We start from the raw sequence: 18,396 nt of genomic DNA, 5'->3' as shown, positions 1-18,396 counted from the left end.
TCTCGTGAGTGCATTGAGGTAGAAAAAATTTTCTTATTTCATTTGTGTTCCATACAACATTGCATGCGGTACAAAATAGTGTAACGGGAAGAGCTAGAGTGACTTTGGAGTCAGCCAATTGGTGCACAGTCACAGTCTAGTATAAAAAGTTCCTGATAAGCAGAATTGTTTTTTGTGTGTTGAGTTGCCAGCCTTGAAATTGAACTTGAGTTCAGATGTTGGAGGTTTATCGTCCATGTTCTGCACCATGTGATTCGCCAGTAAAGGCTGAGTTGAACAGCATTCCTGTCGTGTGGTCCACACTTTCCACACTGACACAGCAGCATCAGTATGCCTTTACGACGGCCCGGTAAGCCAAGTTAATAAGAAGACCATCCGGGAATTAGAACGTAAATGGCATCAAAGTAAATTAAACGTATTCAGAATAGCATGGAAGGAGAGCCTATTTAACTATAAGAAGGCTCTTAGCGCGGCTTGATCAACGTATCTGTCCTCGTTAATAGACAAAAACAAAAATAATCCCTGTTATAATTCCTGTTTAACACTATAGCCAAACTAACCAGGAATAAGACAGACACGTATACTACCACTCAATATCATCATAGTAGTGACGATTTTATGAATTTCTTTAATACTAAAATAGTCACGAATAGAGATTAGATTAAAAGCACAACAAATAGCTCAATATTTCTATGGAAAATAATCTTCTAATAGCTCACCACCATTGAAATGCTTCAACCAATTAAAGAGCATGAACTAATTACACTAATCTCATCGTCAAATCAATGTACTTGCGCTTTGGATCGATTCCAACAAGGTTCCTTAAACAAGTAGCACCCAATATTATAAATTCTATCCTCAAAATTGTTAACTCGTTGCTTAGCGCCGCCACGTACCAAGTTTGTTCAAGGTAGCAGTCATTAGACCCCTGATTAAAAAGCCTGATCTTGATCGCAGTCAGCTTTCAAATTATAGACCGATATCCAACCTTCCGTTCATATCAAAAATCTTAGAAAAAGTCATAGCCCAGCAGCTGAGCGCATACCTAGACTGTAACAACATCCATTAAGTATATCAATCAGGATTTAGACCTCATCATAGCACTGAGACAGCGCTGGTTAAAGTGGTTAATGACCTGCTGTTGGCCTTTGATCAGGGACGCATCTCGCTGCTTGTCCTGCTTGATCTGAGAGCAGAGTTTGACACTATTGATCACGCTATTCTCCTTGCCAGGTTAGAGAATGTTATTGGGATTAAGGGAACAGCCCTTGAATGGTTCAGATCATATTTGACCAACCGATATCAGTTTGTGGACATCAATGGTGTTTCGTATTCACATAGTAAAGTAGAGTTTGGTGTTCCACAAGGTTCTGTAATAGGTCCGTTACTATTTTCCCTATATTAGCTTTCATTGCTACGCTGACGACACACAGCTGTATCTGTCAGCAATGCCAGATCAGAGGCATCAGCTGAACAAAATAGAGAATTGTCTGAAGGACATTAGACAGTGGATGCTCACCAACTTTCTCCTGTTAAACCCTGACAAGACAGAAGCTCTTGTACTTGGGCCTCAAGCAGCCAGGCATAAACTGGCTGACTGCACAATAACCCTGGATAGCCTTTCTATCTCACCAAGTACTGAAGTAAAGAATCTAGGTGTCATCATTGATGCAGGTCTCTCATTCAATTCGCACATAGATAATATCACTAGGATAGCATTCTTTCACCTTAGAAATATTGCGAAAATAAGAAATATCATTTCAATGCATGATGCAGAAAAGTTGGTCCACGCATTTATTACATCAAGGTTAGATTACTGAAATGCATTACTGTCTGGATGCTCTAGTAGGTGCATGAGTAAACTCCAGCTAGTACAGAATGCTGCAGCCAGAGTTCTAACTAGAACTAGAAAATTTGACCACATCACCCCAGTCTTACAATCACTGCACTTGTTATCCATCAAATTTAGGATTGACTACAAAATCCTACTTTTGACCTATAAAGCTCTAAATGGTCTCGCCCCGCAGTACCTGAGTGAACTTTTAGTTATTTGCGACCTGCCTCGCCCCCTTTGATCAATGGGTGCGAGGTCACTACTGGTACCAAAAGTACAAAAGGTCACAGCTGGGAGCAGATCCTTCTCCTATAGAGCTCCGCAGTTGTGGAACGGCTTGCTTGTCAGTGTCCGGGACTCAGACACAGTCTCAGTGAAACGAACCAGAGCATCGCCACAGCCACCACCACCGTAACAACTACAGCTTCAAGGATCTTCAAGTGGACCAGTAGCATCATTATGGACACGTAATCTAGACCATGACACTGGACTACATCCTGGACTTCTCCAACCCTACAACTGTAGGACTTATTATTATATTGTACAAATCATCACCAGCCCTGCACTGACACCATTTGCAGGCTCACTCTACCCTGGAGGGGGGTCCCTCTCTGTATCACTCCTTCCCAAGGTTTCTTCCTTTTTTTGTGTGGAGTTTTCCTTGTGGGCAGAAGGGTCAAGTGTGGGGGGTGTCAACTGTAGGGCTTGTCAAAGCCCATTGAGACATACTGTATGTGATTTGGGCTATATAAGAAATAAATGTTGTTGTTGTTGTTGTTGTTGTTAATATCTCACTTCCATGCAGAACACTTGAAAACTGTTGAGCGTAAATGGACAGCAATCCTGTCGCACGTCTGCATGTTTGTTAACGCTGAAGTAAAACTGATAACGTTTGAGAAACGAAAATGTAGAAATTGCTGTGATACATCAAAACTTGCAAAATTTGACAAAAGTGGCAAACGCGTCGTAAATTCCTGGAAGGACTGAGAATATTTTTTTGAGAATAGTAGAATGTGTGGCATTCTGATAAATATGCTGTATCATCCTACAGAATATGTTTTCTACAATTCCGACTGATATCCATATCACAACAACCCCTACAATCTTAAATACACAACTCACCTGAATAAATTTAATCATCCAGCTCTTTCTTCACATCAATTCTTGTTGGTTCCAGTATGTTACCACAATGTATAGGTGTGGTTATATCTAATTTCTTCAGTTTAACGACTGCTAAACACTTATAGAGCTTATCATCGGTATGTAAACTTTGAATACATTTGAGTGATGCTTTTGTAAATCTCTTCCCACATTGTACAAATTGATTGGGCTTTTCTACAGTATGTATCTTCTTGTGTCTTTTAAGGGTTGATGCACATGAATATCTCTTCCCACATTGTACACACTGGTAGGGCTTCTCTCCAGTATGTATTTTCTGATGTCTTTTAAGGTCTGGTGCTCGTGTAAAACTCTTCCCACACTCTTCACACTTGTAAGGCTTCTCTTTAGAATAGATTCTTTGTTGTGTTTCAAAGATCTTTACTTGTCTTAAACTGTTGTCATACTTGTGGAACTTTTCTTCAGTTTCCTCTTTATACCTCTGATCAGTGTATTCCATTTCCTGATCTGTAAAAACAAACAACCATAAGTCACCATAGACATGTTTAAATGACTGATTAATCAAATGACATGACATTTTAAGGTCTTATGCCGTTAGTAAGCACTGGGCAGCCATGAAAGTCACCCACAGAGCAGAATGTGGGGAAAGTCCCCACAACGGGATGTCATTAGTACATTTGTGGATGAGGAATTTGAATTTGCAACTAGGACTGTACGATATGGCATAAAATTCATATTGCAATATAAATTTAACCAAAGACTGTAGACTGTATATATTATACAGTCTAAAAAGTTTTAAAAGTGAAGTGATTGTCACATGTGATACACAGCAGCACAACACACGATACACACAGTGAAATTTGTCCTCTGCATTTAACCCATCACCCTGAGTGAGCAGTGGGCAGCCATGACAGGCGCCCGGGGAGCAGTGTGTGGGGACGGTGCTTTGCTCAGTGGCACCTCAGTGGCACCTTGGCGGATCGGGATTCGAACCAGCAACCTTCTGATTACGGGGCCACTTCCTTAACCGCTAGGCCACCACTGCCCCTTATTATACAATTATAAGGAAAAAATGAATTTAATCAATTTTGGAATAAGGCTGTAACATAAAATGTACAAAACAAGGATGGACTGTGAATACTTTCTGGATGCACTGTAAAATACTGGTAGCAACAATATAAAGACAAATATTTAGGGGTTTTTAGAGGTCAGTCAAATATATGAATTAATAAAATAAAAATTATATTAAAGCTGCAGATAATAAGATTATAAGGCCTTATAATATGGACACATTTATTTGCTTCAATGAGCAGAGAAACGGTCAGATTACATTCACCTAACACAACGAACACCAGAAAAATGGCTGGTTCAGGACCTTTACATGTACAGGACCTTTCCTGAATAATATTTCTAAATGTATAAAATGCTCCATCACACTATTACAGAAAATATGTTTGTGTGTATGAAATACATATTTACAAAAATTCACCCTTCTGAAATGCTTAAATTGTATCCTACTCACCTGCATGAATCGCATCATCCAAGTCCTGCTTCTCATCCTTCACTGTTACTTCCACTGTTTCAACCAAATTCACAGGTGTGATGATATCTGCTTTCTTCAATTTCTTCTCTGTACACTTGTTGGACTTTTCTTCAGTATGTAAATGTTGATGATGTTTGAGTTGATATAATGTTCTGAAGCCTTTAGAGCAAAGAGTGCACTGGTAGATATTTGCAAGATGTGTCGTCTTGTGTCTGTTTAAGTATGATGCATCTGAAAAACTCTTCCCACATTGTACACACTGGTAGGGCTTCTCTCCAGTATGTATCCTCTTGTGTGTTTTAAGGTGTGATGAATCTAAAAAACTCTTCCCACATTGTACACACTGGTATGGCTTCTCTCCAGTATGTGTTCTCCTGTGTCTTTTAAGGTATAATGCACATGAAAAACTCTTGCCACATTGTTCACATTGGAAGGGCTTCTTTCCAGTATGTGTTATTTTGTGTCTTTGAAAGTATGATGCATCTGAAAAACTCTTCCCACATTGTATACACTGGTAAGGCTTCTCTCCAGTATGTGTCCTCTGGTGTGTTGTCAGGTGTGATGCTCGTGTAAAACTCTTCCCACATTGTAAACACTGGAAGGGCTTCTCTCCAGTGTGTGTCCTCTTGTGTCTTTTAAGCTGTGATACACATGAGTATCTGTTCCCACATTGTACACATTGGAAGGGCTTATCTCCAGTATGTGACCTCTTGTGTCTTTTAAGGTTTGATGCTCGTGCAAAACTCCTCCCACATTGTACACATTGGTAAGGTTTCTCTCCAGTATGTGTCTTTTTGTGTGTTATAAGGTCTGATATATATGAAAACCTTTTCCCACATTGTACACACTGGAAGGGCTTTTCTACAGTATGTGTCCTCTTGTGTCTTTTAAAATTTGATGCTTCTGTAAAACGTTTCCCACATTGTACACACTGGTAGGGTTTCTCTCCAGTATGTATCCTCTTGTGTGTTTTAAGGTGTGATGAATCTAAAAAACTCTTCCCACATTGTACACACTGGTATGGCTTCTCTCCAGTATGTGTTCTCCTGTGTCTTTTAAGGTATAATGCACATGAAAAACTCTTGCCACATTGTTCACATTGGAAGGGCTTCTTTCCAGTATGTGTTATTTTGTGTCTTTGAAAGTATGATGCATCTGAAAAACTCTTCCCACATTGTATACACTGGTAAGGCTTCTCTCCAGTATGTGTCCTCTGGTGTGTTGTCAGGTGTGATGCTCGTGTAAAACTCTTCCCACATTGTAAACACTGGAAGGGCTTCTCTCCAGTGTGTGTCCTCTTGTGTCTTTTAAGCTGTGATACACATGAGTATCTGTTCCCACATTGTACACATTGGAAGGGCTTATCTCCAGTATGTGACCTCTTGTGTCTTTTAAGGTTTGATGCTCGTGCAAAACTCCTCCCACATTGTACACATTGGTAAGGTTTCTCTCCAGTATGTGTCTTTTTGTGTGTTATAAGGTCTGATATATATGAAAACCTTTTCCCACATTGTACACACTGGAAGGGCTTTTCTACAGTATGTGTCCTCTTGTGTCTTTTAAAATTTGATGCTTCTGTAAAACGTTTCCCACATTGAACACACCGGTAGGGTTTCTCTCCAGTATGTATCCTCTTGTGTGTTTTAAGGTGTGATGAATCTAAAAAACTCTTCCCACATTGTACACACTGGTATGGCTTCTCTCCAGTATGTGTTCTCCTGTGTCTTTTAAGGTATAATGCACATGAAAAACTCTTGCCACATTGTTCACATTGGAAGGGCTTCTTTCCAGTATGTGTTATTTTGTGTCTTTGAAAGTATGATGCATCTGAAAAACTCTTCCCACATTGTATACACTGGTAAGGCTTCTCTCCAGTATGTGTCCTCTGGTGTGTTGTCAGGTGTGATGCTCGTGTAAAACTCTTCCCACATTGTAAACACTGGAAGGGCTTCTCTCCAGTGTGTGTCCTCTTGTGTCTTTTAAGATGTGACACACATGAGTATCTGTTCCCACATTGTACACATTGGAAGGGCTTATCTCCAGTATGTGACCTCTTGTGTCTTTTAAGGTTTGATGCTCGTGCAAAACTCCTCCCACATTGTACACATTGGTAAGGTTTCTCTCCAGTATGTGTCCTCTTGTGTGTTATAAGGTCTGATGGTTGTGTAAAGCTCTTCCCACATTCTTCACACTGGAAAGGCTTCTCTTTAGAATTGTTTCTCGGTCCTGTTTCAAGAATCTTCACTTGTCTTAAACTGTTGTCATACTTGTTGAACTGGTGTAAATTTTCTTCAGTTTCCTCTTCACACCTCTGTTCAGCAAAGTTGCTTTCCTGATCTGTAAAAACAAAATGGCATAAAATTCATATCGATATAAATTTAACCATAAATGATAAACGATATATATTGCGGTATGTAATTTGATAAGTAAATTTAAATGTAACTCTATTTGAAAAGGTGACGTGTCCGTAGCAAAGGCACGGCAGCAGGAAGTTGTATAATACACTTTTTACAAATACATCAACATATAGCATAACATATAGTATACTCGATAAAACAATATCTGGGAAATTGTACTGAAAGCAGACTTTCTGTCACACCCATAAAGCCAGTGAAATACCAGGTATTAGTATGATGCACGTGATTATATAAAAATTTGTTCATATTTACGTAACACTATGCTAGATCATGCAGTCCCTCCAGGTTTCCCAAAAAATTTATTTTAATTTTATTGTTTAAATTTTATTATAATGACTTTTTTGCACAGGGCACCAAACAGGCTAGACCCGCCTCAGGTCATTTCCATGTGTGCTGTCAGTACCCAGTCACTGACACGCATGCTGCACTTAAAAAAACCCGGAATAATCAAAACCCGTTGGCCAAATTTATATTGCATATTGTTTATGCCACAGAAGTCTACCCACAACCCTTCAGTTACAAGTTTGCTTTCTTATCTGCTATGCCACCACATCGGGAAGCATAACACACAGTGCACTAGTGAAATTAAATATTACCACAATTGCTTAGTGCATCAAATAATTTGTAATACCTTTTGACTCCAGGTGTGCTAAAATATTTCCTTATTTTCACAAAATGAATCATTCTTTGACCAAAACCATATGGGGGGATATTTTGAATGATCTATTTAATTTACACCATTTTGGGTCTACTTGCTAATACCAGATTAATTTGAGCTCCAATCAGAATTTTTATTTTTTTTTTAAGTGTTGAATCCACAGAACTTCAAATTAGTTCTGTGGATTCCATTGCAACACAAATCTGTGTACTCTGTGACTAAAAGAACAATAAGACAACAGACAATAAAACCCATAGAACACACAGGAATAAATAAACAATATTAAGACAAAAGGATAACATTAACTTTGAATGAATCATGTCTCACATTTGATGAGTAAAATAATCAAATTCCACTGGAAATTCATGATTTATGGGTGGATTCCAGAGTGAATTTCTCTTTTCTGTGTCTCTGACAGTATTTGATTATGCGTTCGGGGTTGTAGAACTACAAGCAACTAAGGTGCACATTTCTAATAAAAAGACAAGGCTGGAGAACAACAACGTGTTCTGGCATCTTAACAAGCCGCAGAGGAAAACTGGACACAAAATCAGATGCAAGTTTAAGTGAATAACTGCGCCACTTAGAGGTGTGATGGGGGTTAAAACAGCGTTCTTGCCATTTTCTGCATCTCCGTGTGGAAACGTTTTACAGAAAAATGTTTCTGTGTGGACGGTGCCTTAGTGAAACTCCTCTGCCAGACATTTCAATGTCTTATTTTTGTTTGATATTAGGATTAGTTTTGTTAAAAACTTTTGGCACAAATCTGATTCCATACAATTTGCTAAATTAGTTTATACTGTGTATACTTAATAGCTGCAACAATTACTAATAATACTATTACTTCACACAATAAACAGTGTATCTGGGAAGTACTCACAGTGCATCAATTTTTCCACATTTTGTTATGTTACAACCTAATTCCAAAATGGATAAAATAATTCCCCTGGTAGGGTCTCCCGTGACAAATTGGTCTTAGATAAAGTGCAAGACAAAGAACGGTTCAGAAGACCTTTCATGGTATGAACAACAAAGAGTCAGTGTACCCGGCCCAGAGGGTTACAGGGGTCCCACCCTGGAGCCAGGCCTGTGGTTTGGGTCCATGAGTCAGTGTCTGCTGGCCAGGCTTTCACCCATGGGGCCCAGCCCAAACTGGATAGATGGGCTCATCCAAGTGTGGACCCACCACCCGCAGGAGGAACATGAAGGGTCCGGTGCAATGTGGATCGGGTGGCAGACCGAGGCGGGAGCTTTGGTGGTCTGATCCCCGGACAAGGAAACTGGCTATTGGGACATTTAACGTCACCTCTTTGGCAGGGAAGGAGCTGGAGCTTGTGGAAAAGATTGCGTGGTACCGGCTAGATAAAGTCAGACTCACCTCTACACATAGCATTGGCTCTGGAACCCAAGTCCTTGAGAGAGGTTGGACACTCTCCTTTGCTGGAGTTGCTCAGGGTGAGAGGTGGAGGGCTGGGGTTGGCATTTTTTTAGCCCCAAAACTCTCAGCCTGTTTGTTGGGGTTTACCCCATGGGACGAGACGGTAGCTTCCCAGCACCTTTGGGTCGGGGAAAGGGTCCTGACTGTTGTTTGCACTTATGTGCCGAATAACAGCTCAGAGTACCCACCCTTTTTGGAGTCTCTGGGACGAGTGCTAGATAGTGCTCTGACTGGGGACTCCATTTTCCTGCTGGGGGACTTCAATGCTCATGTGGGCAATAACAGCATGACTTCTGTGCAAGCCGCAGTTTGGCCATAAGGAACACCATGTTCGAACATAAGGATGCCCATCGGTACACTTGGTACCAGGGCAGCATAGGTCACAGGTCAATGATTGACTTGCGACCATATGTTTTGGACACTCGGGTGAACAGAGGAGTGGAGCTGTCAACTGATCACCACCTGGTGAGTTGGATCAGATGGCAGGGGAAGATGGCATTGAGACGGAGGGTCTGCTAAGAAGGCCTGGCAGAAGAACCTTTCAAGATGGCAGAGCTTTGACCGCGTCCCCAAAGCAGTGTGGGACATTGAGTCCGAATGGACTTGTTCCGCTTTGTGATTGTTAAGGCGGCTGTTGCTAGCTGTGGTCGCAAGGTGGCCAGTGCCAGTCGGTAACCCTCGTACCCGCTGGTGGACACCAGAGGTTAGGGGAGCAGTCAGGCTGAAGAAGGAGGCCTACGGGGCATGGCTGGTCTGTGGGTCTCCAGAAGCAGCAGACAGGTACAGGACGGCCAAGCGGGGTGCGGCAGTGGCAGTGGCAGAGACAAAATAGAGTTCGGTGAGGCCCATCAAGATCGGCTCCAAAGAGGTTCTGGCAAACCATTCGATGCCTCAGGAAAGGATGGCAGCAACTCGCTCACACTGTTTACAGTAGAGATAGGGAGCTGCTTACGTTGACTGGGGCTATAATCGAGCAGTGGAAGGAATACTTTGAGGAGCTCCTCAATCCCACCGATGCACATTCCGATGAGGAACCAGAGCTGGGATGCCTTTGTATGGACTGTCCAATCTAAGGGGAAGAAGCTGCTGAGGTAGTCAAACATTTACACAGTGACGGAGCCCCGGGGCTGGATGAAATCCATCCTGGGTCTCTCGTGGCTATGGATGTTGTAGGGCAGTCATGGTTGACACGTCTCTGCAACATTGCATGGACATTGGGGGCAGTTCCAGTGGAGTGGCAGACTGGGATGGCGGTCCCTGTTTTTAAGAAGGGGGACCAGAGGGTGTGTTATCTATAGGGGGATCACACTCCTCAGCCTCCCTGGAAAGATCTACTCCAAGGTACTGGAGAGGAGGGTCCGGTCGATACCTGAATCTCGGATTGAGGAGAAGCAATGTGGTTTTCGTCCTGCCCGTGGAACTGTGGACCAGCTCTTTACCCTTGGGGTGATGGAGGGGGCATGGGAGTTTGCCCAAGCAATCCACATGTGTTTTGTGGATTTGGAGAAGGCTTTTGACCATGTACCCAGAGGCACCCTATGGGGGGCACTCCAGGAGTATGGGGTGGATGGCCTTTTGTTAAGGGCCATTCAGTCACCGTACCAGAGAAGCGTGAGTTTGGTACGCATAGCAGATTGAGGCAGCATCTGCAGTGATGAGGACACTGATCTGTCGTGGTGAAGAGGGAGCTGAGCCAGAAAGCAAGGCTCTCGATTTACTGGTCGATCTACGTCACAATCCTCACCTGTGGTAATGAGCCTTGGGTAATGACCAAAAGAACGAGATTGCAAATACAAGCGGCCTAAATGAGTTTCCTCCATAGGGTGGCCGGGCGCAGCCTTAGAGATAGGTTGAAGAGCTCGGAAATTCGAGAGGGACTCTGAATAGAACCGCTGCTCCTCCACATCGAGAGGTGCCAGTTGAGGTGGTTGGGATATCTGGTCAGGATGTCTCCTGGGCGCCTCCCTGCGGAGGTGTTTCGGGTATGTCCTGCTGGCAGGAGGCCCCCGGGTCAACCCAGGACACATTGTAGAAATTATATCTCCAGTCTGGTCTGGGAACGCCTTGGGGTCCTGCCAGAGAAGCTGGTGGAGGTGGTTCTCATCGCGAACCCCTCCATGCGCATGTTAAATAAACTATTGAATTAGTTGACCTTCTCTTCATTGCAGTTGCTCAGATGCTTCAGGTCTGGAAAGATTTCCACAACACCAAAATGTGTTTTTTTTTTTTTGTCATGGTCTGACAGTCCTTCAAGTCCCTGTTGGCAAACTTCAAGCAGGCTGCCATGTGCTTTTTACTAAGGAATGGCTTCCGTCTGGCCACTTTAGGACCTATGGAGCTCTGACAGAGTGACCATCTGGTTCTTGGTCATCTCCCTGACTAAGGCCCTTCTAAGATCGCTCAGTTAAGGTGGCAGGCCAGCTCTAGCAAGGAGGTCTTGAACTTAATTCAGTTACAGATGATGGAGGCCACTGTGCTCATTGGGACTTTCAAAAAAAGCAGACTGTAACCATCCCCAGATTTGTAATCAGGGGAAACAGAAGGCAACTTAGCCTTCTTTTTTTTATATAAAATGTGCCAAAACGACAAGTAATTTTTTTTCATGTTAACATTTTGGGTGTTGTGTGTAGAATTCTAAGGGAAAACATTTATATAATCCATTTTGGAATAAGGCTGCAACGTAACAAAATGTAGAAAAGTGATGCTGTGAATACTTTCCGGATGCACTGTAAAACAAACCGAAACACTGCTGTTCATTTTCATTTGAATTCAGAGTCAAACATTTAGGGTTTAGAGGTCACTCAAATATATGAATTAATAAAATAGAAAATCTCATTACATTAAAGCTGTAGATTATAAAAGATTATAAGGCCTCATCCACGCGGATGTTCAAAATGAATGCCCTCTGAACACCATATGCATTGTTGTAATGCAACACTTGTTATTTAAGTTTTTGAGTGCAGAAATTGAGTGCAATAAAACATGGCATGTGGTGTTTATTTGACGTCATCAGAACATGCAGCTAACTGAATGCTGGTGCTGAATGCCCATACTAATAGATTTATTTCAATGAGCAGAGAAACGATCAGATTACAGTCTGCACTCACCTAATGCCACAAACACCAGAAAATCGGCTGGTTCAGATGTTTGAGTGAACAAGGCCTTAATAAAATCCTAAACCTGGACTGGGGAACATATGGGCTACCTATGCAGGACCTTTCCTGAATAATATTTCTAAATGTATAAAATGCTTTATCACACTATTACAGTCTGGGAAAATCTGTATGTGTGTATGAAATACATATTTACTAAAATTCACCCACTATCTGAAATGCTTAAAATGTATTCTACTCACCTGCATGAATCACATCATCCAAGTCCCGCTTCTCATCATTCACTGATACTTCCACTGTTTCAACCAAATTCACAGGTGTGATGATATCTGATTTATTCAATTTCTTCTCTGTACGCTTGTCAGCCTTTTCTTCAGTATGTAAACATTGATGATGTCTGAGTTGATCTAATGTTCCAAAGCATTTAGAGCAAAGAGTGCACTGGTAGGTATTTGCAGTATGTGTCCTCTTGTGTATTATAAGGTGTGATGCTCGTGTAAAACCCCTCCCACACTCGTCACACTGGTAAGGCTTCTCTTTAAAATAGTCATGGTCATGGTTCACTTGTTTTAAACTGTTGTCATAATTGTTGAACTGGTGCAGATTTTCTTCAGTTTCCTCTTTACACTTCTGATCAGCGAATTTGCTTTCCTGATCTGTAAAAAAAACAGCTATAAGCCTCCAAGTTTAAATCTGATTATTCAAATGACATGACATTTTAAACAGGGGTCTTGGTCACAATTAGCGAGGAATAAAATGGGTATTGAAAGTGAAACTGATTTTGTCATTGTGGTAACAAAATGGTGACAACAAAATGTGACAACAAAATGTGCCCCTCTGCCCTTAGTGAGCAGTGGGTAGACATCAAAGCCACTAGTGGAGCAGAGACAGTCCCTTGCACCAGGGGACCTCATTGGCCCCTTGCCAGTTCAGAATTTAAACCTGCAACCCTGCAGTTACGAGTCTGCTTCCTTACCTGCCAGGCCACCACTGTGTGGAAGCATAAAACACAGTTGCTGCACAAGTGCAAATAAATATTAAAACAATTTTTCAATTTTTCCTGTGGGTCTCCCTAGTTATTCATGGTTTACTGATAGTAAAATATCTGATGTGCTTATCCACAACAACAATACAGTTCTTTATATGAACAGAACTCCACTCACCTGAATAGACTTCATCATCCAACTCTTTCTTCACATCAATTGCTGTTGGTTCCAGTATTTTTCCACAGATCAGAGATGTGATGTAATCTGATGATATTTCTGGTTTAACATCTACGACAAAGATATAGCAAAAATTACAATTACGGCCCATCACCTCATAATGATTTCTTTTAAAAAGTGGGTTGGACAAAGCGTTGTAAGGGTGTTTGCAATAAAAGTGTGGGGTGGAACAATAAATGGAAATGATAATTTATTCTGTAAACATTTTCATTATACTGTTCTATAAAAAACCAACAGCACTTTGTAAAAATGATTTTAAACTGTGTATACAGCAGCAGCAACCATTACTTACTTCACACATTTAAAAACACTGGTAGTGACAACATAACATAAAGAGGAGACAGGCTCCGAGGGGCAGTGGTGGCCTAGCGTTTAAGGAAGCGACCCTGTTGCCGGTTCAAATCCCGATCAGCCAAGGTGCCAAAGAGGTGCCACTGAGCAAAGCATCACCAATAAAACTGTTAAACTCAACAATAATACACTCCCAGCCATATGCACCTGATCTTTGCAGATCTCAACTTTTTTTTCACATCTCTGCTATTTTTGCACATTCCTGCATATCTTACATACTTGTGTGTCCAACATATCCATATCCATATCCACTTACAAGCGTCTTACATGATGTTGTCCAGTTATGTCCTGTTTGTCCTGTTCATTCTACAGAAAGGTTTTAATTTTCTCTTATAGAGAAACTGTAGAGTTTTAGTTAGTGTAGTTTAGTGTGTATATACATATATATTTTTCTTTTATTATTGTACTATGGGGGGTTTGTATGAAACATTATCACAATACACGGTCAAACGTTTAGGGTTTAGAGGTCAAATGCACAAAAAAATAAAGAGGACACAAAAATAAGAGATCCTAGATCTGAATGAATTAAATATTACTTTGTTCTTTAAATAGTTCAATGTGCTGACAACAAAATCAGACAAAGATTATCAATGGAAATCAAATTTATCAACCCATTGGGTCTGGAGGGTCTGGATTTGGAGTCACACACTACAGGCTGATCCAACTTTGATATAATGTCCTTAAAACAAGTCAAAATGAGGTTCAGTAGTGTGTGTGGCCTCCACATGCCTGTATGACCTCCCTACAACGCCTGGACATGATCCTGATGAGGTGGCAGATGGACTCCTCCCAGACCTGGACTAAAGCATCCGCCAACTTCTGGAATGTCTGTGGTGCAACGTAGTGTGGGTGGATGGAGGGAGACATGATGACCCAGATGTGCTCAGTTGGATTCAGGTCTGGGGAACAGGTGGAACTGCTGACACACTCCAGCCACATGCATTCGGAGGAACCCAGGGCCAAATGCACCAGAATATTGTCTCAAGGGGTTTGAGGATCTCATCTCAGAACCCTATGGCAGTCAGGATACCACTGGCGAAAACATGGAGGGTGCCCAAAGAAATGCCAGCCCCACACATCACATATGCTCAGTGTGAACCTGCTTTCATCTGTGAAGTGCGCAGGGCGCCATTGGTGAATTTGCTAATCTTTGTGTTCTACGGCAAATGCTAAACGTGCTGCATGGTGTGGACAGTCTTTTGCAGCACATGCCATGGAATTGGTTTTTACTTCTGCGAGCGATAGGGTGTTTTTTTTTTCAGTTTGTCTCAAAATACACTAATACCTCGTTTAATACCTTGTGGTATTTCTACAAATTTCTCACTAGATGTGTAATAAAAGCTTAATAACAACGACGAGGAATTATTGTGGGATTTTTACTTTTTCAAGTGAAATATTATTCACTTTCTGCCAAAGCAACATACACAACTCACAATAAGTTAGGGATATTGTGAGAGTCTTAGTGGATGTCATACATACAGTGTTTTTTCACTTCAGACAATTTTGGGATAGGGAGGCAATTGTATTGGGGTGAGAGACACACCTCATTTAGTGTGGTTTTTTTTTTTGTGTGTACAGGTGGGCCAAATATTGGGGCCAATACCAAGAGACAACCTTTCTCAATGTGGCATCAATTTCAACATTCTGTGGTTATAAAAAGCTGGTATTGTCAGTATGTCATTCCAAGTTCATCATTCAAACAGCCATGAACACATGACATCCCTTAACAAACGAGCAGTGTCACCTGGAGAGGGCACACTTTCGGGTTGGTGGCAGCCAGTCAGATGTTGTTCATGAACTTGGTGTGTCTCAAAGTGTCATCAGCAGACTTGCATCAAGACACAGAACTACTGGCAGAGTTCATGACAGACCCAGGAGTGGAGCCACATGAGTGACCGACCGCAACGATGACCAGTAACTAAGGACTTATGGTCACTTCTAAAATTCATACTAATATCCATATCACTAAAAGCCCCTCCAATCTTTTAACTCCCCTCACCTGAATATTCTTCATCATCCAATTCTTCCTTCACAACAATTCCTGCTGGTTCTAGTATTTTACTGCAGTTCAGAGATGTGACCGTATCTGGTGATATTTCTGGTTTAACATGTGTGCTTCTCTGGTCTACACTCCTCAGATCAGCAGGTAACAGAGACAGACTGCAATCCATCTTGGGACCTTGGAATAAAGCAGAAGGTTCTTTCAACAATCACCAATAATCATTGCAGAACACCCAACATTCATGGTATTCCTAACAGTATTCCTATAAAACACACATAAATAGACAAAGCAGATTTCTGATATTACATAAAGACACACAGTCACCTTTATAAATGATTCCCAGGAGATTCTTCAGTTGCAGCTAATTTTACAGCGAGCACAACCAACTCCAGCTTCTCTCTATTCACATAAAAAGGCTTGTAGCTCATGTGAGCTGCTGCAGTCTTTTACAGACAATCACAGCAGAGTGTTTTCTTATTTAAATGTGATTGGTGATGTTGGAAATGTGTTGGATAAAGAACAGTGAAGAAAAAGTGTCCACATTAAAAGTGTGAATGATCCCAGACATCAGTCTGAATGAGCATTTAGCTGCTAACGTGAAACTACTTTAGCATAACTGTATCTGTTGCTGTTAAACCTGTTCACCAGCCCGCTGGACACAAACTAGTTACATTTAAGCTTTTTAAAAACCAATAAAAAGTGTCAGAAGAACATTTTGAAGTCTGACCCGAGTCTGTGTGTAGAGCGAGTTTAAATCAGCCCGCTCCTCCCTCACCAGACCGCCGCTTTAAACAGTCCAAATAACACGCGTTTCTACATTTTATTTCATTTTATGTGAAATAAAATTACTTACCAAAACCCCAAATCATAAAAACTCTAAAAACGGATCATTTACGTCAGCAGGGTGACTCGCGTGTGCACTTCTTTGTGTTCTACTTGGTTTTCCTGCAGATGTAAACAGAAGCAGATTCGTCACACGGCAGCAGATTCGTCAATTTCAGAAAGCGACTCCAAGTGAGAAAGAAAGCTCTGGATAATCATCAAAGAAAACGAAACGAAACATTAGCGTTCATTTTATTATCATTATTTGTACATTGCTTGTATCGTCAGCTGCTAGTTATGCTTTTCTTCTCCATTAGTTGTAGTTTTATTAGAATAATGAAGGGCCAGTGGTGTCCTAGTGGTTAAGGAAGCGCCCCATAACCACTGAGGTGCCACTGAGCAAAGCACCGTCCCCACACACTGCTCCCCGGGCACCTTTCATGTCTGCCTACTGCTCACTGTGTGCATTTACATTACATTTACATTTATGGCATTTATCAGACGCCCTTATCCAGAGCGACTTACAATCAGTAGTTACAGGGACAGTCCCCCTGGAACAATTTAGGGTTAAGTGTCTTGCTCAGGGACACAATGGTAGTAAGTGGGATTTGAACCTGGGTCTTCTGGTTCATAGGCGAGTGTGTTACCCTCTAGGCTACTACCACCCTGTGGTACTACCACCACTGTGTGCACTTTCACTTTAATTTAAAATACTTACAAATTATAATTATTTTCATAAAGATTAATCTGAGCCTCCTTCTCAAATTCGTTTAAAAAAATACACACTTGCCTATGAACCAGAAGACCCAGGTGTGAGTTCCAATCTTTCTCCTGTGGCTGAATATACATAATCCCACATTGGGCATTGTTGGTGCAAGATGTTACTTATGTTTGACATCCAACATAAAAGTGGATCAAAAATGTAATACATGATGCCCTGTTTGACGTGTTTTGGGGTTCTTTTTGAACAATCGCGATACGTTTTTTCTTATGGGTCAGAATGTTACGTACAGAGAAGATCTGGAAATGTTGCCACTTCCTTACATTAACACCCAGAGTGACTTACTATCAGTAGTGACAGGGACAGTCCCCCTGGAGCAATTTAGGGTTAAGTGTCTTGCTCAGGGACACAATGGTAGTAAGTGGGATTTGAACCTGGGTTACCCACTAGGCTACTACCAACCATCCTTATTCCCATGTGGGCAGTGGTGGCCTACCGGTTAAGGAAGCGGTCTCGTAATCCAAAGGTTGCCAGTTTAAGTCCCAATCTGTCAAGGTGCCACTGAGCAAAGTACCGTCCCAACACACTGCTCCCGGGGCGCCTGTCATGGCTGCCCACTGCTCACTCAGGGTGACGGGTAAATGCAGAGGACCAATTTCACTGTGTGCACCATGTGCTGTGCTGCTGTGTGTCACAATGACAATCAATCACTTTGACTTCACTTGTACCTCTAAAATGTATTGTACCAGCCCTATCATGTTAACTTCACAACACTCTTTAGTTCTTAGTAGGATCATTTTAGGAGGGTGGTAGTAGCCTAGTGGGTAACACACTCGCCTATGAACCAGAAGACCCGGGTTCGAATCCCACTTACTACCATTGTGTCCCTGAGCAAGACGCTTAACCCTAAATTGCTCCAGGGAGACTGTCCCTGTAACTACTGATTGTAAGTAGCTCTGGATAAGGGCGTCTGATAAATGCTGTAAATGTAAATGTAGGAGGGCAGGAGAGGTAAATCCCATCTCCACTTTCCTGAGTCCAGCTGATCATAGTTCCAACTCCCAAATACCTACAATCAGTCCCGACCCAAGCATAAAACGCTTGTTGTAAATCAAAACTTAAACCACAGTGTCAGGACAGTAGTATATTTTATAC

At 41.7% G+C, this 18,396-nt stretch overlaps 1 pseudogene; it reads right to left on the bottom strand.

The window, feature by feature from the left end:
- Nucleotides 1–5,504: 5,504 nt before the first annotated feature.
- On the bottom strand, nucleotides 5,505–14,563 carry LOC114785460 (zinc finger protein 709-like; annotated as a pseudogene).
- Nucleotides 14,564–18,396: the final 3,833 nt, after the last annotated feature.

Source organism: Denticeps clupeoides, chromosome 3, assembly GCF_900700375.1.
Source record: "Denticeps clupeoides chromosome 3, fDenClu1.1, whole genome shotgun sequence".
Classification (NCBI taxonomy): Eukaryota; Metazoa; Chordata; class Actinopteri; order Clupeiformes; family Denticipitidae; genus Denticeps; species Denticeps clupeoides.
Note: the sequence above shows the minus strand (reverse complement) of the source record. Positions and strands in the feature narration are given on the sequence as shown.